The sequence below is a fragment of the Sycon ciliatum genome, chromosome 10 (assembly GCF_964019385.1).
Source record: "Sycon ciliatum chromosome 10, ocSycCili1.1, whole genome shotgun sequence".
Taxonomy (NCBI): domain Eukaryota; kingdom Metazoa; phylum Porifera; class Calcarea; order Leucosolenida; family Sycettidae; genus Sycon; species Sycon ciliatum.
Window position 1 is genome coordinate 5,490,713 of NC_088652.1, and position 25,553 is coordinate 5,516,265.

Below are 25,553 nucleotides of genomic sequence, written 5' to 3' on the forward strand. Positions count from 1 at the left end.
GTTTACGACCAAGCATTTCTCCCGGCATCGCTCATTAGCATAACTTCCTGCAAGTAACCATGGCAAACCCCTAAGTGATACCCACAGAGCCACACCGGCACAAGGACTGCACAACAAGCGGACGGCACAACACTGTACAACGCTACAAATGTACCTCACTTCTGTTCTCAACACCACATGGGCGTGGGCTGTTCCAGTCTTTGCTGCTAGCCATTGCACAGAGGGTATACCGGCTGCACGCCTGACATAGTGATCGGATGCTGCACTTGGCCAGCAGCCTGCACGGCATATGGCTGCTTCACAGACACTTGTACTCCGGTGAGCCATGAGTGTGGCCCCGCCAATGCGCACAGAATGGGAGCTCACCCGGTTGCAGTTGAGGATCCTAGTCGAGAAAACTCGGGAGAAGTAGCCCCCGTCGACGAACGCAAACACTGGCCGTGGGCTGCGGGCAGTAGCGGTCAGGGACAGGAACTCGGCCACAGCCGAAACTGGGTACATCAGATTATGTGTGCGCAAATACCGGGCTTAAAGGTCTGAGTCGCTCATGAGATCATTGCTGGTAGCAATCAGAGCGGCGAGTTCAGCGGAGGAGTTGGCGCCAGGCATTGGTTGGCTGTGGAAGCCAGTTCTCGGAAGCGAGTAATCACAATAGGTTCATGCTGCATCTCAGCGGCCCATTGCCCCAAAAACGATTGTCCTTGATAGAAACCGCAGAAGCAAACATCAGAGGCATCCGTGAATAGCTCAAGGTCAGGGGACTTTGAACACTTGACATCGCAGAAGAAGGATTGGTCATTCCAGTTTGCGGCAAGGGAGCGCGACCATTCGATACAGGAGTTGACGGATGAAGGTCCTGCCAGGAGGAACCACCTTTGCGGCAAGGACAAGGTTCCGATCAGCGACAGCAGTTCCCGCGTTGTGTAGCTAGTGCGCGTGGACTACTCACTCAAAGCCGGTAGAAAGGCAAATAACTTCTTGTCAAGTAATCGCATCACCTGGTCCTCGCTGTCGACTTCTATGCCAAGTACCGTCACCACTGTTGCTGGGCCGACAACCTTGCTGAGGTTGTCGAAGACCTGCGGAACCGTTGCTTTCAGTTGAACTCATTCCATTGACTCTCAAGCACACGAACATAAGCACCTTGTTTAGTGCAGCGTACTGGTTCTTGCGCTGGCCTGCACAGCTATCAGGAATAGTTTTACCCAGAATGACTGGGTTGATGATTTCTCCCTGAGATAGGGTAATGCCACGTGCACAGCAGATGTGGTGCATAACGAACGCAGAGTGAGCATAAAATCTTCATATCCACATCAAAGGCCACAAGCGTTTGACAACCACACCTGATACGTAGATGATCAACGATCGTCCCTGCACTCAACGTCGCTCCAGCAGTAGTAGCATGTTGCAAATCACCATCGTACGTTGTCCATGTAAATGCCTCTGCTCCTTGTCTACTTCTTTGGCTAGATTTTTTGACAGGTAATCACAGCCATTTCTGAGTTGGCGTCAACGCCACTCGCCATGTCGAGGCCTAAATAACTGGTCCTCTGCTTCGAGTAGTTCTTGCTTGGCCTCGTGAACTCCAGGAAATTCACTACTGCGACCATGAGCTACTCTATCTGCCCACGCAACAAATAAATATTTCAACCAAGCGCGATCGATCGCTGTTTGAAGTTGTGAATTTTCAAGCGCTTCCAGCTCACACGAGTCAGCGCTTGTCTACGCAGACTAGCACAACTAATACTCTTGTACAGCTTGGCGGAGAGACAAAAGAAAAAACCAGAAAACACAACCTTGAGTCACTTTGGCTAACTGGATGACAGAAATTGTTGACAAGGAAGTTGCTTTGCCGACACGAGGCAGGGCAAAGCGGCCACGCAAGATTTATTTTTTCATCCACCATTTTCGGAAAAAATATTTTTATTCATGTGCCGCGTGAGGAACCGTAACAAAACACGTGCATGCGTGGGCTAACTTGGCTTTGCTACTCAAAGCCGTCATTTGCGCACTCAAAACCAAGTATAAAACAATTAACTTTTAGGAAATTTGAGTCCATATGCCACGTACTGCTCTTTTCTCTCCGAAACTCCACACTTGCAAGCCAGATATGAAAAAAAGAAAAAATCGTCAGTCACACCACCGGGACTCGAACCAGGGACCTTGCTATTCGCGAGGAATGCTCTAACCAACTGAGCTACAGAATTACTCTTATCCACGGTGATGGTAAATCTATCCTTCTTTGAAGTCCAAATTTCAAATTGCAATTTGTATTTGCTCGCAGTGGACATAGTTTTATACGCTCCCCATGATATCAAGCGAATGGCTGAGGGCGCTCGTGATTGGTGTGAGTTGCCAGTATGATGCAAGACAGATATGGATTGATCGAAGAAGGATAGATTTACCATCACTGTTGATAAGAGTAATTATTATTATTATTATTGCAAATAACGCTGAGTAATTACACGAATGCATAAAAACCAGCATTTGCTTCCGGGAAGGATTCACAAACATAAGACAAAAACACCATGGCTCAATGTAACTGCACATACGAAAAGCAGCATCTATTGTCAAGTTCGAGTGGCAATGTCAGAAAGATGGTAGACTGTTCGGCGTGCACGATGTGCAACCTGCAGGGGATAAGTCAAGGACGCGGCTCGGCAGAGGAAGATGAGTGCCGCGGGGTGCCATTCCACCGTGACTTGTCCCCTGCCAACTGCCGCAGCTGATTAAGGCCTCTAAGCGTGCCCAGGCGAATGCCGAGTCGGGCTAGGCAGTCCTGAGAAAGAGCTGAGAGGAGAGTTGTCCTGGGTCGGCCCAGTCGACCGCGCAGGCTCCCAGTGGCTGAAAACTCTAACACACGCTGTGGGGGAGAGCTCTTCTGCATTCTCAGTACGTGACCAAGGAACTCCCAACGCCGTTGGTTAATCTCGAGCGAAATTGGTGCTGAGCCGCAGATGTCGTACAGATGCTTGTTGGTAATTGTGTTCGGGAACTTAACGCCAGCCATTGTTCTCAGATGCCTTCGATGAAAGGTGTCAATCCCTCTGGTGGTGGCATCTGTGAGACCTCATGTCGCACAGTTGTACAACAGCACTGGCTTCACATAGGTATTGTACAGCGCAACTCTAAACAGTAGTGAGGTAGATTGATGCTTGAAGAGTGCGTACAACGAACAGAATGCCTGGGTTGCTATAGCCTTTCTGGCTTGGACATCTTGCGCTGAGCCTAGCCGTGATCCCAGCGACTTCGCATTTCTCCATGCTTCGGAACCACGCTCCTCCAGATCATCAGCCAGGTATATCTTTGTTCGTTCAGTTTTGGAGGTATTAACGGTGAGGTTATGGCTTGGGAGGGTCTCTGCACATTGATCATGAACGTCCTCTAGCTCTTGCTCATCAGTTCCAATAAAGCCTAGATCATCCGCATACTGCAGTTCAGGTGGTAGGTTGTCGTCAGGAGGGGAGTCAGATCTGATACGTCGCAGTGCACTCTCAAAGTAGCATGTAAACAGAATCGGACTAAGACTGTCACCCTGTGGTGTGCCAACGTTCGACCTAAAAGGGGGCGCTGTTTTTCCCTGCACACGTACCTGAAGGGTGGTATCTGACAGCAGAGTGTGGACTAAGGGTAGCACATCCGGCGTGGTAGGAGCAACGCTGACAATCGTGCTAAGGAGATCTGAGCGGTGCGGCGTGTCGAAGGCCTTCGAGAGATCTATGCCTAGCCTGTATAGAGACCATCGCTTCGTCTCAGCAATGCTGCTGAGGATCCGTAGAGTGAACACCACATCAGTTGTGGCCCGGCCCCGTCGGTACGCGCTCTGGGATGAAGGGAGGTAGTCCTCAACCTCTGAGGAGATCCTTGCCAGAGTGATGGTCGAGAGAATTTTGCGCACACCATTGAGTAGGACTATGGGGCGTAGACTTGTGCAGGGTCCTCTTGGCTTTCCTGGCTTCTGCAAGGGTATAAGCAGCCCCGATCCGATGGCAGGATCTGGTGTGGATGACTCTAGTGAACTCTGGAGGATCTTGGTGACGGCAGATGACAGGCCTGGGGACACACCATACTTCAGTAGCTCATTGTGGACACCATCAGGGCCTGGAGAACGCCTATTCTTCAGCCTGCTCATGGCTTTGCAGACCTCCGACTGTGTAACCTGTGTAACGACCACATCACCCTTGCTCGGAAGGGGTTCCGCACTGGAGTGAGAAAACTGTGTCTGAAAGTGACCTGATATAAGTTCCGCTTTCTGCTCTGGACGATTTACCAGAGCGCCATCGCTGTTCTGAACGTGGATCTCTGTGGATTTCCTTCTTAGAGACTTGACTGCAGCATGCATCTTTGCTGTATCATTTCTCATTGTCTCTATTTCTGCAGCCCTTGACTCCAGCTTGGATATTGATCTCTTCTTGATCTCTGACCGTAACTCGTACAGGACCTTGTTGCGCTGTGCTTTAAGCTGCGACGTCACGTTGACATTGATCGAGGCCTCTATCTTGATGCGCAGTGATTTCTGCTGACTGGAGAGGGTGGTGAGTTGTGGGTCATCCGTTATGTAGTTTGGATGGTGTGCGGTGGCATCACTCACTCCGAGCACTTCCTCTGCCGTTGTCTTAATGATGGTGGCGAGATTGTCCCAAGAATCCGCTGCTGATGTTGCGATCGCAGTTTCTAGCTTCTGTTTGTATTCATCTTGCAGTGCGTTGTTGCCTGGTAATTTGTCAACTAAGATCCTGGGGTTCTTCTTGCGTCGGACGAAGCTGGTTCTGCGGATCTGATGGAGATTGACCATGGTAGTAACCACCATCCTATGATCTGACGATAATTCACAACCTGCGTATGACCTACCGTTTCTGAGGCCGCTAACAAGGTGATTGGGGACAAGGATAAAGTCGATTTGATTGTAGATTGGTTGAGGCACTGTATCACCCTGGCGCTTGAACGCTCCTGTCCACGTCGCAATATGGCGTGCTGGGTGTTGAAATACGGTGTTTGACAGCTTCATGTCCAATTCATCCGCGCACAACAGGAGTGATTCACCGTTGTCATTGCGTCTGCCCTTGAAGTCACCGCCGACGAAAACGTCCGTACGGCGAGAAAAACTTCGAACGAGGGAGGTTAGCGACTCATAGAAGTTGTGTCGGAGCTCAGGGTTACTCGATGACTTTGGCATTGTCGGAGCATACGCCGTAATAAACGCAAGCGGCGACTTATTTGACGAAGGGAACGAGAATAGGGCATACCCAATTCTGTCACTCACAGCTTTCCAGCACGACAAGAATGGCCGCAAAGTAGGGCCCACGGCCACGCCAACTCCGCCAAACCTGTTGCTTGTCGACATAGTGAGGAGTTGGTAGCCCAGTGGTAAGTCCCATCGACAGCACGAACCGAGAGCGAGCGAGCGAGTTGCTCCCGTCGATAAATTGAGGAGCAGCTACGGACATTCCACGAAGCCAGTCGGAACAATTTGTTAGTCATTTTCCCAGAAAAGTAAGACAGAGATGGTAGGATGAGATAGGAAAGGAGAAAGGAGGAGAGAGAAAAGAAAGGACATGGGCTTGTCAGCACCCAAACAACTAATAAGAGTAATACTGTAGCTCAATTGGTTAGAGCATTGCTCGCGAATAGCAAGGTCCCTGGTTCGAGTCCCTGTGGTGTGACTGATGATTTTTTCTTTTTTCATATCGGGCTTTTAAGTGTTGAGTTTCGGAGGGAAAAGAGCAGTACGTGGCATGTGGCCTCTAATTTCCTAAAACTTTGAAATTCACCGTGAAGTCCAAATTTGAAATTGCAATAAAACAATTAAAATGAAACAATTCCAGGACGTTTTTTCGGGACTATCATCAGTGGAACATCGTCACATAGTAAGAATGCCTAAAACAGTCCGTATTATTTAAAACTATGCGTGCTAAAACATAATGACGGGGACGAACAGGATGATCAGGAGGACAGCAAGGGCGATCAGGATCAGGAAGTGGAGGATGAGAGTGATACTGACGAGTAGGAGTTCGATATCGACAAGAACAAGTCTGGTATCTACAAGCATTTGGTGTCCAGTCCGGATTGTCGTAAGTTGTTGGACGATTCCTGTTTGAAATATGGTGCGCACGTTTCTTTAAGCAGTTGTAGGTGTTGGAAGCTTTATATGTTCGTATACGTGACCCTGTACTATGCAAGCAAAAAGAAAATGTTGTAGCACTCACACTTTTAAATATACGCACTCACCAATTTTGTCCACACGGAGACACAGCTGCCACATTAATCTACTGCTACCATTCTCAGATACACTGCATAAGTTCACACTATACGCGTTATGCATAACCGCGAGCTGCTGCATTCTCACGCTTCTTTTCATATTACTCTAGCTATATAACTGGTTGTTTTAGTGATTCTTACTATGTGACGATGTACCGCTGATGATAGTCACGAGAAAACGTTCTGGAATTGTTTCATTTTAATTGGTTTCTACATTGTTATGAGTGAACAAATGATATTTTTAATTGCTATTCTATAGCAGATTATTACAGATATTGATAAACTCCTTCAGACAGCTGTTCATTTAACATCTACCTTCACTGATGAGCTATGTATTAGCGAAACAGCTGTCTGAAGGAGTTTATCAATATCGTCTACGGAAGTGTAGTCGCAATGGTAATGGTTGTGTGCAGGAGGGTCTAGTCGGCTAAAGAGGGCAGTGTAATGGTGGCGGTGACTCAACATTTTCTATAGCAGATTGTTTTACATAAAGGTAACTGGCGGCGTTAGTGGACAGTATAACCTAACTTTTAGTTCCTTAGTCCTTGTGTTTGCCATTAATGTATCTACTGTATTACCTTTAGGCAATGTTGTAATGTAGACATCTTGGGAGATGCTGCTGTTTATTCCAGTCGTAGTGGTGTAGAATGCTCGGACTCGGTACGTCGTGTTGGTACTCAGGTTTGCCAAAACGGTAGACTCACTTGTGCCACAAACCGAAGTTGTGACAGCCGCTTTAATGTTGTCCGTGTACACAAAGCAGAATCGAGATATCCATTCCCGAAGTACCTGTGGCTGCACTAAACGTGCGAAGATCTCAGTTTCAGTGGAGTCGACAGCTATGTTGGAGGGTTCTACATGGGAGAAAACATAGTATGGACCGTTTGAACTGACAATGTAAAAGGATTTTTTTTTTATTGAACCTCTATATTTTTGCCTGGGGCCCTGGAAGCCATTGCCCATGGCAGACCAGCATGGCGATATCTATGCATGAGGGTCTGTGCATTGTGATATTTCGACAGATTCTGAAACAGTCAAACTCAGTAAATAGCGCTATCATTATCACTCAGGCTGCAATATTCATAATTATAGACATATTCATAAATGTGCATTCCATTTGTATCTAATATTATTAATTTATTTTGGAAGTGAAGTGAACCTATGCAGCGAAGAGACCGTAGTTGGAGAGTTTGAAGTGAGGTACCCTGTAATATATTCATAAATGACATATCTTCAATACCCATTAGCTACATTGTATTATATTATTATAAGTACACAAGAGAGAGTTTGGAAGCTTTGTCACAACTCCGAGTTTCACGTATCTCGTATCTCTACGATCATTATAAGTATCAAAAGTATTAAGACAGCATGTCTGAGAAAACCAGAAAATATGTGCAAGTCGATCTCTCAGATTTCGCTCAAATGTTCCAGGTAGGTTTGCTTTGGGGTGTAGATCGACATTCCAAAGCCCGCGCAAAATCGTTTGAAGACAACCATGAAATTGGCATACCCCTCACTATTGGCCCAATATTGGCACGATTTATGGGTATGCAAACGAGCAACGGCACAGCGTACAAGAACAAGCGACGAACAAAACTCCATCAAGCTCACATTACCTCACCTTAGAAGAGTTCTTGGGGCAGCACCACTAAGCAACGCCAGCATCCCAGAAGACGAAGGCAATCATCCCTTGACGCCACAAATGATCGTCTTGAAAATAGTCAGATTACAAGCGCTGATAAAACAGCGAGCTACGTCCTCAATTAGCAAACACTATACACCGGCAGATAGTAGAACACCTCTTCTAGCACTGAGGACATGTCCCCCATCATCCTTTTTGGGTTTTCTTGAAATAAACAGTTTTGAATTTTTCCACTCGACCATTCTGAAATACGTCCAAACTCATACCTGCGCAGGAAAGCTCGCCCCTCCGTGACGTCTAGTCAGCAATTTCTACTCCAACACCACTCCCAACGCTGCAGAACAAAGTGTATTGTTGACTCTGACAAGGAAAAGCAGCGGTGATCACTTGTCACTCCAAACGACAAGCTTCTCCTTGCGCCATCAACATTTTCGGTACAACAGTTGATGCAAAAGTGACTGAATTTTTGCGTGTAGTTTTGGGACTTTACTGCAAGAGAAATCGGAGAGATCCACTTGCACACATACTTTGGTATTCTCAGACACGCTCTCTTAAAGATAAAGATGAATTAAGAGTAGAAACTCGCGAGAGTTTCCCTGTCAAACATAACGAGAGAGGACATAATAATACTTTGATTTCTTTGTCCATCACCTTTTTACATACGTAACATGTCGCTTCATCTCATTCTGTTTATACTTATTTTGTTTACCTATCTGAACTGTGTTTAAGTCATTTTGGTGCTGCAAATCTCCTTTCATCTTCATACCAGGTATAAAGGATAAAATTTATCACCAAGTATTTAATACTTGGTGAGCACTATAGCTGTGATATGGTAGTAGCGATCATTGCAAACGTCACAGGCCGAGTTACATAGTGGATTGGCTAAAGTGGATTAACCCTTCAAAACTTCATTTATTGCCAAAAGCCCATAGTATAATTTTGAATTGTTTTCTTCTTCACACAGTGAATGCATACGATATTAGGTCGGTGAATGGGCAGAGTGTTGCTTGAAAGTCGGCATGAATTTCTTAAACCAATGTTACTAAAGGTAAACTGATATCTATACGCTAGTGTAGTCCTACCTAGTATACCTTACCATTTGGTGTATATCTTTGACAGTAGAAACTTAGCTTCATTGTGCAAGATTCGACTCCGAAACCCTCTTTTTCAGGTGAATAATAACCACATTTTCTTTCTCCACTACCTCCTGTTGTTGAATTTACCCAGGGAACTGTGCTCGGTATGGATGGAACTGGTAACACCCATGTCCAATTTTTAGATGTTCGTTGTAGAGCAACCCACACATTGCATGTATTGGCTTTGCAGCCAAACGAGGCATTCTTGCAATTATCACTTGAGGAACTGCTGCATTGACCATTTCGTGGTCCAAGCACTGACCTTGCGCACTCTGCATGGTTTAAGCTTTGGATATTGGCGAGAATGCTGAATCTCCCTGCGCAATCGGTGGTGGCCTCATCATATGTCTTAGGCGTTGGATTGTAAAGTATCTCCATGCGTCCAAGAGATTTGTTCGCAGAGCACACGTACCAGTTATCTTCACAAAACACAGTTTGCATTCCGATACAGCCATGATGAAACAATGGACATATGAACATAGAAACATTCGAGGCACATGGGTTAGATTGCTCGATACACAAAATTGCTTATGGTTCAGGAAGACATGCACGAACACCTAAGGAAAGGGATTGTCCAGCTCCGACTTGAAGTCTCACATAATTATTAGGGAGGGCACCATCAGACATTTCAACTTTCCACTGACGTTTGTTTGCGAGTCTTGCTGGTGTGAGTCAACAATTATTCCCCGTATACATTCCACGGCTATCTTCAGAGCTGAGCCTTTCAAATCTATTATTGGTTTTGAAGTTAAAGTGACACATGGAGCACAGGAACGAGCAACACAAGTTGGAGATTGTTTTATTGGCGGGCAGTGGTTTAAATAAATTTTAGACTCTGAAATTTCAACACTCAGATAATTTGAAGACTATTGTTTTTTTGTGTTGATGTGAAATTTGCCAAATACACTGTATGCGTATTACAATGGGTGCAGTAGGGCAGTGTAATTATTTTAGTGGGCTCATTTATGTGAGAACACCGTTCCACGGTGGTAAATGAAAGCCGTCAAGTCCGTGGTGGGAGTAGAGGTCAGAGACTGACAAGATGGAGCATTGCTTTTGTTCGATTATCCACAAGCTAAACACCATACTGGCATATATGGGACACTTTTCAAGAGATGACACCATTCAAGAGAGGCACTTTTGTTTTAATGCTGCTGCATTTACGTCATCCAACAGAAAACAAAGAAAGCGCAGCCAAACATTTGCTGTAAAAGTTCACGACTCATCAGAAACGGCCACAGGAACTGGGATTTTGATCTGAAACCACCAGTGTAATAGGCTGGACAAGTCTATTGGAAAAACAACAACAAGCTTTCCTACGTGCATGGTTAGCAAACAACGCCAAGTATTCACAGGCTATTGGCTGGGCACTATTCAAGAGAGGGTTATCTTTGTTTCCACCGGCTATCTGAGAGACAGGGGTACTATTGGAGAGTGGACTCTAATCGCCGGTGTACGGTTCTCGCTCTCCTATCTAGGAAGTACTTAAAGCTGTCTGTATGTGTATGCTGTCTGTATGTGTATGCTGTCTGTATGTGTATGCTGTCTGTATGTGTATGCTGTCTGTATGTGTATGCTGTCTGTATGTGTATGCTGTCTGTATGTGTATGCTGTCTGTATGTGTATGCTGTCTGTATGTGTATGCTGTCTGTATGTGTATGCTGTCTGTATGTGTATGCTGTCTGTATGTGTATGCTGTCTGTATGTGTATGCTGTCTGTATGTGTATGCTGTCTGTATGTGTATGCTGTCTGTATGTGTATGCTGTCTGTATGTGTATGCTGTCTGTATGTGTATGCTGTCTGTATGTGTATGCTGTCTGTATGTGTATGCTGTCTGTATGTGTATGCTGTCTGTATGTGTATGCTGTCTGTATGTGTATGCTGTCTGTATGTGTATGCTGTCTGTATGTGTATGCTGTCTGTATGTGTATGCTGTCTGTATGTGTATGCTGTCTGTATGTGTATGCTGTCTGTATGTGTATGCTGTCTGTATGTGTATGCTGTCTGTATGTGTATGCTGTCTGTATGTGTATGCTGTCTGTATGTGTATGCTGTCTGTATGTGTATGCTGTCTGTATGTGTATGCTGTCTGTATGTGTATGCTGTCTGTATGTGTATGCTGTCTGTATGTGTATGCTGTCTGTATGTGTATGCTGTCTGTATGTGTATGCTGTCTGTATGTGTATGCTGTCTGTATCAGTTTACTACAGTAGTAACAACACCAACAACAACAACGACAACGACAAACACAACGACAACGACAAGGACAACGACAACAAACGACAACGACAACGAACGACAACGACAATGACAACGAACGACAACGGCAACGACAATGACAACGACAACGAACGACAACAACAACGACACAGATAACGACGACGACGATGACGGCAACGACGACGATGGCGACGGCGACGGCAACGACGACGATAACGACAACAAGTATAACAGTGCTTTCGCGCTAGAAGCATCCTTGAAATGGCCCGTGGCTAGTGAGGCGTCACGTTATGAGAAAATGGCGTTTTCACCACAGCCCAACATCCCAGAACTTAACCGTACACGACCTATAAGGTCCGAATCCCACTACCGTGCCGTGAGTGCCGTGCCGTGAGTACCCATGGTGATTTGCTCAGGTGAGGGGGCAGTTTTGGCACGAGTTCATTCCGTGGCTCCTGCTGTACCGCGCCGTGGACATTCCGGTGCTGAGGGGCCTCTGGGGGGGGGTGGGAATGGCATGCCGTGGTATTCCGCGATGTCGAATGCAGTGAGTAGTACTTCAAGTATTTATTTTACTACTCCCTGGAAGGAAGATTTTTCTTCCTTTTGTATTTGTGGTACTTCGAAGTACGAAGTTTTTTTCTTCGCTTTTGGCTTTTCGATTGGTTGATTCTTGGGCTTTCTCCAGTCATCTCCCCGGCCCCCGCTATTTTCCCTCAGGACCAAAGTCAGAAATTGATTAAAAAAATGGTGAACCGGCCTGCCGACGGAATGCACAAAATGACTGTGCGCAGGTGTAAATCACTCTCAGCTTCAAGCTCGTTCTGTGGGGTACACGTGACCTACCCAAATCGTCGGCACGGCATTCACGTTACCGTAGTGGGAATCGGCCCTAATTGTGGAACCGTTTCATAAGCAATTTTCTGTGTATGAAGACTTACGATATATCTTGATAGATGTGGATCGTACAAACTTCTTCACCCTTTCCATGCCAGCATGTTTTCCTGTGTTGGCCACGCATTGTTCAGGCGCTGCGCTCACTTGTTTAAAGCTGCACGCGGTGCTAAGAACGAAATGTATTCCTATTTCACTGTACCTTGATGGATTTGATGGATTTTAGGGACTCCCAGCGCGACAGGCATATCAGGCCCCTTTTCATCTCCTCTCCAAGCCCCCCTACAATGCCTGAAAAGAACAAAATCATTGCCTCTCATGTTTTCTTTCGTCGTCTTGCTCATAGTCAAAACTGCGTTGGAAAGCTGAGATTCAAGCGCTTTTGTTGAAGCTTACTGCGAACGCGGTGTATCTGGGGGAAATCTCCAAGCCCGCTGGAAGTCGCGAACCAAAAATTTGACTCGATCGTCAAAAGGTGAAATTTGCGCATTCTGACCGTTAAATTTGTCGCCGCTCGGTCATACCTTGTCGTATCGCGTAACACTTTGTAACACTGTAAAGCTCAGCGCAAGACCTTTCCAGCCGTGTCTCAACATTAGCAATCTGAGATATTTAGACAGAGCAGGGGCGTGACAGGGCGGCTGCGAGTGGTAGGACCGGTGGTCAGGGGGTGTACCCGGGGATAAAAATAAGGATTTTTCGGCTACCAAGGCACGTTTTAGCACTCTACAGCCGCAAAGGACGGTTCCCCTGGTAGTTAATAGGCGACCTCACTCACTCTCCAGCTCCAAAAACATATATCTTATGGATTTGTTGGTATTTTCAGTACATCTTATGTAGCCAAGCAAGGCAAAAGGGATTGCCCTCGAAAAAATCCCAAAATCTGAAGTAAAAGCGTGCTGCGCGTTCAAGCGCAAACCGCTGTGCAAAAACGTTTGTCATGTTCTGCAAAAGTGCACCGCGTCGCATGCACTATGTACAAAGTACTTTTAGTTGTTTTTGAGAGAGAGAAGAAGATCCTTTTTTTTGTTCGGCGGGATTGAAAAATCTGCGAGTGGACCGGAGAGCTACAACACTGGAAGCAGATGAATGGGCTTGCGGAATCTTCTCTCTCTACGTAGCGACAAGACTTTAGTTTGCGAGAGACTTTCGTCCTGTCGTCGCGGACGCAATTCTTGTTGCTGCTACCAGAAAACTCTGAGAACGAAACGATCAAATGCTAAAGCGAGCTTTGCGTTCAGTGTACGATACTGGTTTTTGTAGCCCATCAAGCCCTTTATTTGCGAGACTTGGTCTAGATCGTTTGGCATGCATGTATTGCAAGAAAATGCTGCATCTGACGTGGCGCTTTTTGGAAGGCCGCTCTAGTGTCACATTAAGTCAAATGTTCGAGCGTTTAAATAATGGTCTTGCAACGCGCAGCCTTTTATCACGCACTCTTAAGTTGCCCATGGTCCGAACTGCCTTTGCCCGTCATGGCGCTTCCTTCCAAGCTGTGGAATGATTTACACCCTCTAGCTCGCTGTGTGGATAACTCCGCCCGCTTTAAGAAACTGTTACCCCAATGCCTAGCTTTTTCACGCTAGTACTTATGACTTTCAGCTATGCAAAATGCGAACATAATCACCTATTCAATACCGGTAGTCGATTATATTAATTATTCATATCTTTTTGCATCTTTCCCTCGAGTGGGTCTATTGTTATTAGGCAATTGTCTGTTATAGTCACCACTATACACAAAAATCCAATCCAATCCAATCGTAAATGGGTTGGCGAAGTGGGTAGTGTCGGTGAACAGCTGCAGAATATTCTGCCGCCGTGGAGCAGCAGTCCAAAGTTGAGTCGCCGACTCCAAACACGTTTCAACGTCGGAGAATGAAGCGCTTCCCTATGCCTATGCCGTCGCGGGTGTAATGCAGTTTCGCATCAGCTTGCAGTAGATCGTCAGTAGCCAGAGGTAATACAGGTAGGTGTTGTTGTGGAAATTATATACAAGTAATAATAATTATTATGTAACTTGTTGTAGCTTACAAGTGACATACATGTAGTGTCTCTTGACCGTGCTGATCGCCATTGTAACATTGTGGATCTTGGAAAATGTTAGTTCTGGACCCAGTGATCGCCGCCAGCTCAGCTCTGTTTCCGTCAAGTTTGCAATGAATGCGTCCGTGAGGAATCCATCTTCCGGTTGTCTCTACCCGTGACTCCAACCGCCTACCGTAATGGATAGTCGCCTGGAGTCTTGGGCAATAGCTAGCTGCTAGTGCTAGGCATCTAGTCTGTATGCTCCTTGTGATGAAAGTATTTTTCGATGCTTTGTACAAGTCCGAAGATCCTTGTATTTTTTATTGCATTTTTGGATGAATTCGGTGGACCATCCTGGACGAAAAGTGATACGACCATAGTGGTAGTGTTCGAACCTTGCGTGACGCCCCTGAAGAGTTATGACGGTTTGTTCACTCGTCTATAACCCGCGATACATATGTACTGTAAATTGCAGGCAGAACGCGTAACCGCGTCCATGGCCAATCGGCTCATACTAAAAAAAACGGTAAACGCATCCATGGCATGGAAAGAGTTAATGTTGCCAAGCTCCACTGGAGCCGACTTCATTACATGAAGAATTCATTACACTTTGGGTTGCATGGTTTAGGTCCACCTGTTTTAACCTCAATACTGATGCCTCATGGCCGAAAATAGACATGCACAACAGACTGACTGTATAGGTTCAAAAACTATGTGACTACAATGTCCGTTCATTCAAAGGCCATACACCTACTTTTAGGCACATATCGTTGACAGAGGTACCGAAGTGTATGGTTATTGTCCCACGTCCGTAATCTGGAAATTTCTGGCTGATAGTATCCGTATATGTAATCATCCCGAATCGCTGGAAATGTTGATGCCCATGGAAGTTGTGCGGTAACGGTCGACAATGCAGCTTCCCATTTCCAAGCACTCCAGTTCCCGGGGCTCCATGTACCAGTCAGGCCTACCCACGTAGCGGTCGTTCCCATGACTGTAGAGTTGGCGCACTGCAGATGAGCAATTGTCTGAACAGTAGCCAGTGATCCGCCAAGTGACCGACAGGATTTGTTGGCGTCTTTCCAGGTTTTGCGGTCAAATTGAAAAGTCCAATCGACTTGCCAAGTACTGGTGTTGGTTTGATCACAGTCTTTCCATGTCGCTGCACAGAGCGAATCAATGCAAAAGAACTGAAACTACATCGAATGTTCTGAAAACAGACTGATGTTTATTAAACACGTACATGAAAAGCAAACTCCTCATACAACGGACCCAATTATGCAGCATATTTTGTTCTTTATAGCCGAAGGTCGGCGTAACAGAAATGCACAGATCCGATTATACTATCGGATCTTGGGTCTACATCCAATTTTAATTGTGTGATGATTGCCAACGGGCATGAAGCGTTAAGTAACAACGAAAGATTGGATGAGCTAAGTATTAGCGAAACAGCTGTCTGAAGGAGTTTATCAATATCGTCTACGGAAGTGTCCTCGCAATGGTGATGGTTGTGTGCAGGGGGGTCTAGTCGGCTAAAGAGCGCAATGTGGTGGTGGAGGTGACTGAACATTTTCTGCAATGGCCGAGAGCTCTGTCGCACCCTGTAATAATGAAAGATTGGTTGGTTGGTATAATTCATTTTACTTCGCCAGAATGGACATGCATTGCTGCCTTCTAAAGTAGATTATCCAGGTTCCCACACTAAAAGACGAAGAACGGATAAACGAATGATGAGATGATGAAACATGTGTAATGTTAATCTTAATTTCATTTTGAATAGCAGTGAAAAGACAGTTTTTAGTAGAGAAGTGAAGTTTCCTATAAGTGTAAAGCAATCAATCTTAATAAAATTTAATAACACCCAGCTTGAATCTTTCCTGAACTTGTTATACAGGTGCATAGTAGATGCATCTGTCAACGGTGTCAAGCCAAGTTAGTCTATCTCCTGCGGCAGAGAGAGCGCTCTCCACGGAGAGATACGGCTCTCTTAAGATAATGCCGAATTGTGTCCATTCACCGCAATGGGTGACGCTTACAGTTTTTTATGTCGCTCGAGTTGATGGATAGCTATAGTGCTTTGATCGAAGCGGATGCGGGACCCTCTCGCACTACATCGCCAAACCACAACAGCCTGGGTCGCCGGAATGTGGCGCTAACTGCAGATTGTTTTGTTTTTGAGTATAAGTTGTTATTTGTGATGCGTTACAGCAGACTATCTTCAGCAGAACGGGTAGCCTCCTCCGTTGCCATTTGTCCAGTTTGTCGTTGAGCAATGTGGACAGAGTCCGTAATACGCAATTGTATAGAATGAACGTTTTATGAGGCAGTTAAACATACACGGTCGGGATTGAAATGAATTTCGTCTCCACGAAATTGAACCAAACGGCCTGTCTATAATATATTGCATTCGTAGCTTGGAAATGCCACACCCTTTCCACCGAGAAGAGCCCTGTGTTATATCACAGGGTGATAGAGAGAACACTATTGAGAATGTGAGAAGAACCGAAGTGTCAAGGAAGTTTGAATACTGTCTGCATGAGAGAAGGATGTCAAATAGATGCAGTAAATAGATAGGTAAAGGTAAAAAATATCACACTGTGTGCTTTTGTCCATGTCTTGTGTAAAGCCCAATAGGGAACGCAGGAGTTTTATTCATCTCAATTCTTTGCAGTTTATCTTACCATCAACATATTCAGTTTTCTGCATATTGAGATTTGAGGTTGTCTTCGTTAAATATGGGTTCACACTCAGTATTGTCATTTCAGTTATGCAAGGTAGTATCGTCAGAGTACTACGTTGTCGGAGCAATCATTGGTGAGCTAATTGTGCATCTTTCCCTGATCTTGCGCATTGTGCCTTCGTCATAGTATATTATGAACGTAATATGGGACATCGAGTCTCCCGGGACCACTCCCATGTTAGTTGGGAATGGTGAACTCGGGGAGCCACTCAGCGTTTTTGTTTGTTGATTGCTGAAGTGACTTCTTGGGTGGTAAACGGCAATTCCTCCTCATCATTGATATATTGCGAGCCACGGAAATCACAGGGTTGGTCAAAGCGATAAAATATTCCCTGGAAAAACTAATTTTTTCAAGATTCCATTGAGGGTTTGTCATGATAATAGTCATCAACGTCTTCCAGCCCGACAGGAGGAGTGTTGGTGTTCCTTAATTTGACCTAGATTTCTGATTGCATTGTGATAGGATCGTGGGTCATGTCGTGAGGCATCAGTAACGTCTGCCTGCCTTTGCCAGAAATCGTGTCCATCCTGCCTAAGTATTTCTTTTAAAGATTTTTGTGCTATCTTATAAGATCAATATTACAGGAGAGTGGGACGCATGTGTTGGAGTCCGCATTCGAGATGTGCTAGAGCTGTTATCGAGTTATTTGTAGAACGTCAGTAAAGTTGGTCAACGTCGTGCAATGATAATAATAATCTAATAATCTTTATTTCAGGATTACCCAAAGGCTAACGCCTATTGATATAGCATGACCTGATTGTAACAGGTGGTGTTAGTGGACACAAAACCGTACCTTGTAGTTCCTTGTTGTTGTTGTTACTTTGTTTTACTTCAACACAAATTACAGGCAGTATAATGCCTTCTCACTGATGTTCCTTTTCCTTTTCTATAAAATACTTTGTTTTATCCTTTACTAGCATCCCTCTTCCAGTTGAGGGATGGAAGTTATTTAAGGCTGAAAAAATTGTGATTGCTGACGCTACCGTCAAACTCATCTAAACATAATCCGTAATACTAGAAAATGTCTACCAACTGACAGCGCGGCACTCAATCACGCACACCTCTACCTGAGGAATATAAAAAACCCGACTTACAGGTACATGTGTAACTTAATTCTTGCCAATCGTGTCTCAATGCGAAACGTTTGCAAACTTGTTAATTAGTCCATATACTCGGAGAATTAACTGACACCTTCCATAGAAAGCAATGCGATTTGAGTCGAACATCAACACATACCGCCATCTGGCCAACCTCTTTATGGATGGTGAATGCTTGTTATCCTGTGAAGGCATCACCCATGCAGGGTGATCCGGTTGCGATGCTGAAGTACGCCCTTGGCATCGTACGCTTGGTCCAAGCAGTCAGCTCGCCCGACGTCATCCAGGTGTGGTACGCAGATGATCCTTCAGGGGGTGGAAAACTTCGAGCCCTCCGCACCTGGTGGGATGGGCTGACCGAGCAAGGAGAAGTTTTCATTTCTTGTTGGCTGAGTTTTACGAAATAAACAAGAAATGTTGTTCTTTTCGAACGAACAGGTCTGGGACCGAGGTCCAACAGTTTTGGGCGTACTGGTACGCCGCAGTCCCTCATCTTTTGTTTTCTTGCTTTGCAAGCTGGTTTCCCACCCTCCCTCCCAATGAGGAGCTTTGTACGGTTTTCACACACAGATCATGATTGTGAGAGCGCTGCGTTACTCTCTCTCTCTGATAGATTTCTCAATATTGCTGCTACAATACAGGTTATAAGTTGTGCGAGGTGTGGAATGTGCGGATGCTCTGTCGATTGCTGTGCTTTTCTGTATGATTCACCTCGCACAATGCTGTCACTCTATGAGGTGTTGTTTTCGCTGGACGTTTTTCTGTCTGTGTTCTGGACACAAGAGTGCAACCAGCCTTGCTGTGGCTGTCCCCCCCCGCTGCTGTGGCTGTCCCCCCGCAGTTGTTATTCTGTGATGAGTGTGTGTGAGTGTGTGTGTGTGTGTATGTGAGAGAGAGAGAGAGTGTGTGTGTGAGTATGTGTGCAGTACTGACGTGTGAGTGAGAAAAGAAACCCATGGATACCGACCCAATGCACAGCAAATCCTTGCTGCAGGTGAAGGAGCGCGCATCCGATGAGGCGGTTGCCGTCTTTGCTGGCACGGGTTCCAGATAGTCAGAAATACCGGTCTTAGCTTGAGAGCTATTTTGGGCACCTCATAGTTTTTTAACAGTTTCGTAGAGGCAAAGGTCAACTACTGGACACATCAGGTGTCGCGGCTATCCGATTTTGTCCTGACAAAACCCTTTGCTGCCTACTCCACATTTGTCCATGGTCTACAAAACAACTGATCTTTCTTGTCAAGGACCTTGGAGATGTCATCTGAGGAGTTTGGTGGTCTGGAAGCTGTTATTAGGGAGCGCCTCATCCCATCCCTTACTAGTCGAGTCCCTCCGTCCAGTGTGGAGCGACTTATGCTCTCGGCTCCTTGTCGAGGTGGCGGTTTAGGTCTCTCGATTCCCACCGCCCAATCACGCCAATATGACCACTAATGAACTTAGAGTAAGGATTGGTAAGGCAGATCTCTCGCTAGCTTGTGTGGCATACGCTACCAAGACCACCAAACGTCAAGCACGCACTGCAGCTCGGGCATCACAGCAACATCTGAAGGAGGGGTATCACAGCAACATCTGAAGGAGGGGTATCACAGCAACATCTGAAGGAGGGGTATCACAGCAACATCTGAAGGAGAGGTTTTGAGCGGTGAAGGTGCGGTACATGTGCCTCAGCTTGAGCTTTCTTCCGAGCGTGGTAGCTATGCTTGGCTGACGTCACGTCCTCTATTCTGCTAAGGCTTTCGTCTCTCTAAGTTTGAGTTTAGAAATGGTCTGTATTTGGGCTATGGTAGGGTTTCAGAGCGTTTGCCGTCGTCCTGCAATTGTGACGACGGCGGTTTCGACGTCTCACACGCATTATCCTGCCGGACAGGTGGATTTGAGTCGCATGACACGATAAAATCCGTGACGTCACCGCCGACCTCATTCGCTAGGTGGCTCAATCGGAATCCGTGGAACCTCCACTTCAATCGCTCCCTGCTGAGCAGTTCAGCCTCCGGTCTGCTTTCTTAGAGGACATTAATGCTCGGCTCGACTTCGCTACCAGTGGGTTTGGGGTTGGCCAGTTAGAATGCACAAAGTTTGGTTTATGGCTTTTCAACCCCATCGGTGCTTCGAATAATGCTGCCTCAACCCCAGCTGTGTATATCAGGCACAAGTCCATCCAGATCATCACAACCCAGCTGAGTGCTGACCTTGCCGCTCTGGATCGCTACCTAGATCAGAAGGGACTGGTGTTAAACCCTTCCAAGACTCAGTTTGTCCTGCGCAGGCGACCGGGCAAGGAGCTGCCACCTGGCACCGCAGTCAACTGCCGGGGCACTTCCATAGCCTTTTAATTTAACAAAGGGAGAGTTTTGGGACGGACTCTGCCTCCGTTACGGATGGACACCGGCCAGGGTACCGTCACACTGCTCTTGCGGCCAAGAGGCAACTGTCGCGCATTCCCTGTCGTGCCCCTATGGAGGGTTTCCCTCCATTAGACACAATGGTATTCGGGACGTCACGGCCCGGCTGCTGGACGAGGTGTGCACCAGTGTGTCCATCGAGCCCTCGCTGCAACCGCTGACGGGGGAGCGTCTTCGCTACCGGACCGCAAATGTGGAAGACCGTGCCCGGTTGGATGTCGCTGCCAATGGTTTGTGGGGCAGTCGTTTTGAGCGTACACTTATTGATATACGGGTTTTTAATCCTCACTCACGCTCAAATCGATCTGCACCACATACTATTGTGTATCAGCGACATGAAAAAGAAAAGAGAAGGCACTATGAGGAGCGGGTGAGGCAGGTTGAGCAAGCCTCCTTTGTTCCGGCGGTCATGTCAGCCAGTGGCGGAATGGGTCCAGCATCAACAGCACTGTACAAACGAATTGCTCATCTGTTGGCGGAGAAGAGGGGTGAGCATTACTCTCATGTTATGGCATTTGTTAGATGCAGGATTTCCTTCAGCCTTCTGAAATCCTGTATCATGTGCATTCGCGGTTGTAGGCGTTTAAATTTTGGTTTGAAATTTGCACCCTCCTGCGGAGCCCACGCTGCTTTGGCAGTGGCGGAGGCTCGCTTGCCGACGTAATCGTCGGAGATCATCATGAACAATGGACTGACTAATTATTCACTTGTCCTGTCTTTATAAATAACATGTTATTGCATATGTTCTTGGTTTAGTTTTTGGCCTTTTTCGTGCTTTGGAGTTGATAACATTTTCCTCACTTCCATAGCCCCATCTGCTTACGCTCGGTACTTAGGAATACTGGTTGACGAACATCTGTCTTTCTCAACCCAAGTGGATGCAGTATGTGCAACTGTCAATAGGAAGGTCGGAGCATTTGTCCATGCAAAGCAGAATATCAGCATTTTTGGCAAGCGACTTTTCTATTTATCGATCATTCAGTCCACATTTGAGTTTGGCAGCACTGCATATATTCATTGCTTATCACAAACCCTATATGACAAGCTTCTTACTGCCAGCCGCGTAGCATTAAAGAGAATATTTTCGTTGGATAGAATGACTCCCACCACTCTTCTATACAGTCATACTAACTTGTACGCCCTTGAGAAACGTCTCAACTTCAAAACCTATGTATTTGTTTACCGCTGCCTGAATGGACTTGCTAGTCCTCTTCTGCGAGACCGCTTTACCTTGCGCGCCCATGGTGCTCGCACTGCAGCCACCACCCGTGGCCAAGTCTCTGCTGCTCTTGTTCTGCCCCCCGCTAACACCCGATATGGCTTTAGTGCAATTTCTTATTTGGGCGCTGCCAGGTGGAATACACTTCCACCGGCTTGCTGCATGTCTAGTTCACCAGCTGAATTTCGCTCATCCATCAAATTATACCTAGGGTTCCCTGTAAAAAGGCGCTGACGCCTGTTGGGAATTCCCTAGTAAAAGAAGAATAAATAATAATAATAATAAATAATAATGCCGATTATGAACCCGAGAAGATGGAAAGATATGAGAAGAGAGCTCGGAAATTCGAGAGGGCCTCCTGCGCACTAGTCGTCATGGCGGCCAATGGTGGTCCTGGGAAAGCTGGCACAGTTTTGTACAAGCGCTTGGCTGCTCTTATCTCTGACAAGAGAAATGACCAGTAGTTTGCCACCTTAGGTTGGATTCGCACCCGGCTGTGCTTTGCGCTGGTAGGGTCCAGCATCATGTGTTTGTGTTGTGTCAAATCCTCTAATTCCCGCTACCTCAAGCGAGATCAAGTTACGGTTGTCATTGGGGATTCACGCCTGCGGCCTGAGGCATCTGACTAGCTTACAAATTACATTTTGAAAGTTGACAAACTGTCTACCAACGTAACCAGATCTTATACCATCAGCGAGTGCGACAAAATGGCACAAAATTGACAAGGAGTCCTGAGAAATTGAGCGACCTGACACCTAGCTTCAACACTTCTCCAAGGCGAAACCCAACACCCTTTTCCTTTCTTCATCATTAAGAGAGCATGTCTGAGAAAACCAGAACATATGTGCAAGTCGATCTCTCAGATTTCGCTCAAATTTTGCAGGTAGGTTTGCTTTGGGGTGTAGATCGACATTCCAAAGCCCGCACAAAATCTTTTGAAGGGAACCATGAAATTGGTATACCCCTCAATATTGGCCCAATATTGGCACGATTTATGGGTCAACAAACGAGCCACGGCACAGCGTGCAAGAACAAGCTACGAACAAAACTCCATCAAGCCATCATTACCTCACCTTAGAAGAGTTCTTGGGGCAGCACTACTTAGCCACGCCAGCATCCCAGAAGACGAGGGCAATCATCCCTTGACGCCACAAATGATCGTCTTGAAAATAGCCAAATTACAAGCGCTGATAAAACAGCGAGCTACGTCCTCAATTAGCAAACACTGTACACCGGCAGATAGTAGGACACCTCTTCTAGCACTGAGGACATGTCCTCCATCATCCTTTTGGGGTCTTCTTGAAATAAACAATTTTGAATTTTTCCACTCGACCATTCTGAAATATGTCCAAACTCATACCTGCGCAGGAAAGCTCGCCCCTCCGCGACGTCTAGTCAGCAATTTCTACTCCAACACCACTCCCAACGCTGCAGAACAAAGTGTATTGTTGACTCTGACAAGGAAAAGCAGCGGTGATCACTTGTCTATCCAAACGACAAGCTTCTCCTTGCGCCACCAACATTTTTCGTTGCAACAGTTGATGCAAAAGTGACTGAATTTTTGCGTGTAGTTTTTGGATTTTACTGCAAGAGGAATGAAGAAATCACGTGGATCGTGACGTAGAATAATGCTTTCTGGTACGCGACACAATGCACACGATCACGATCTTTCCTGAGGCGCTATTCGAAACGGACCATGAGGGAGGAGGTAAGATGCATTATATTTCTTGCATGCTCTGCTCAGAACATGCAGAAACTATCGTTATAACGCTAGCAGTATTGCATTGGCAAGAATTCTTGGAGATATTTCCTCTTGCAGTAAGAAAAGGGATGCATTTTTCCACACTAACCTCGCTCATCCCGAACATGGTTCAAGAGGAACTACGGCTGGTTTACATGCTGATGATCCACGTAGATCTGCAACAGCAAGGAATGAGCGTGGTCCATGCCATCAAGGTCGCTTGGAGTTGACCAGCGCGCGACCAACACTGGTTGCATGAAGTATGTGGCGCGCCCACAGGGCACATTTCTTACGTCATGAACAACGCGATTTGACCCTACTCGCCATAGTCTCTGTGCTGCATGTTGAGGGAAAGTCCCAGCTGGAAGGCCTACAACACGACATGCGCGATATATGCGTGCTCTTGAGCTGGACATCAAGATGCACTTGATCCGATCCAGATCAAAGGGTGATTCATGTAAGTGGAGGAGCGCTTGATCTAGGTGACTCGGAACAACTGCTGAACCGTGATCTACGAGAAGTGGCATTCTTGTGTCACGAGGCACGTGATTTCATCATTCCTCTTGCAGTAAAATCCAAAAACTACACGCAAAAATTCAGTCACTTTTGCATCAACTGTTGCAACGAAAAATGTTGGTGGCGCAAGGAGAAGCTTGTCGTTTGGAGTGACAAGTGATCACCGCTGCTTTTCCTTGTCAGAGTCAACAATACACTTTGTTCTGCAGCGTTGGGAGTGGTGTTGGAGTAGAAATTGCTGACTAGACGTCGCGGAGGGGCGAGCTTTCCTGCGCAGGTATGAGTTTGAACGTATTTCAGAATGGTCGAGTGGAAAAATTCAAAATTGTTTATTTCAAGAAAACCCCAAAAGGATGATGGGGGACATGTCCTCAGTGCTAGAAGAGGTGTTCTACTATCTGCCGGTGTATAGTGTTTGCTAATTGAAGACGTAGCTCGCTGTTTTATCAGCGCTTGTAATTTGGCTATTTTCAAGACGATCATTTGTGACGCCAAGGGATGATTTCCCTCGTCTTCTGGGATGCTGGCGTGGCTAAGTGGTGCTGCCCCAAGAACTCTTCTAAGGTGAGGTAATGATGGCTTGATGGAGTTTTGTTCGTAGCTTGTTCTTGTACGCTGTGCCGTGGCTCGTTTGTAGACCCATAAATCGTGCCAATATTGGGCCAATATTGAGGGGTATGCCAATTTCATGGTTCCCTTCAAAAGATTTTGCGCGGGCTTTGGAATGTCGACCTACACCCCAAAGCAAACCTACCTGCAAAATTTGAGCGAAATCTGATAGATCGACTTGCACATATGTTCTGGTTTTCTCAGACATGCTCTCTTAATAATTATATTATCTCACCATCCGAGTTCAATGTTGCACACCTGATGAGCCGTCATGACATATACGGCGAAGTGTACTTCGTGTGGAGCTACTTGTAATTGTACATAACTAGTACATAATATTTACATGATAGTAGGATGTTGACGTTTCGGAGTGTCACAAGTCGTCTTCGCTTAGCTTCCCCTTTCTATGTTCATTACATAAACTTGAGGCTCCCCAGTTGGGTGCTCTGGAGCTTTGCGTCATCGAGTTGTAGTAAGGTGGGTTTGTCCAATAGGCTTGCTAGTTTCGTCATCATTGAGTAACTGTCGGCATTCTTTGTTGCCGTGGCGCGTAGCTCATGCTCTTCTTCGTTGCCATTTACGAACCTGAGCCTTCCAAGGTGGAAGGTTGTTAGTTTGCGCCTTGGAGAAGTGTTGGAGCTAGGCGTCAGGTCTCCGAATGTCTCAGTACTCCACGTCAGTTTTGTGCCACTTTGTCGCACTCGCTGACGGTGTAAGATCTGGTTATGTTGGTGGACAGTTTGTCACAACTCGCAACATTTTGTCATTTTCCTTTCTTTATCACAATTATAGGCTCACTATCCGATTTCAATTTTGAAAGTTGCTTGGACTGAGTTTCACTTATCTTATTAGCGTTTTATTGTTACTGCGCAGTACTGTACATGCTACGTACATAATCATAATAACTATTTCTGGTTTGGCCCGTAGAAGAGGCTGATGTCTGAAAGTGTGATCCGCTCACCGTGAACAGCTGGATTTGGCACCTGCTAGTACAGCAGTAGCACATCTCTGGTCAGCTTCCTGCTTGACAGCGTCTTATCACCTGCTTGGTT

General features: G+C 46.1%; 1 long non-coding RNA gene across 1 annotated transcript in view; it reads right to left on the bottom strand.

Moving 5' to 3' along the window:
- The window catches only part of LOC135826053 (uncharacterized), a 40,724-nt gene that overhangs the window by 10,011 nt on the left and 5,160 nt on the right, over window positions 1-25,553 (bottom strand). Inside the window, exons 2-4 of the long non-coding RNA XR_010555200.1 lie at window positions 14,931-15,338; window positions 8,997-9,455; window positions 6,837-7,112 (exon numbers count right to left, since the gene is read on the bottom strand). This is a non-coding gene — a long non-coding RNA (uncharacterized LOC135826053). The remainder of the gene's footprint in view (window positions 1-6,836; window positions 7,113-8,996; window positions 9,456-14,930; window positions 15,339-25,553) is intronic.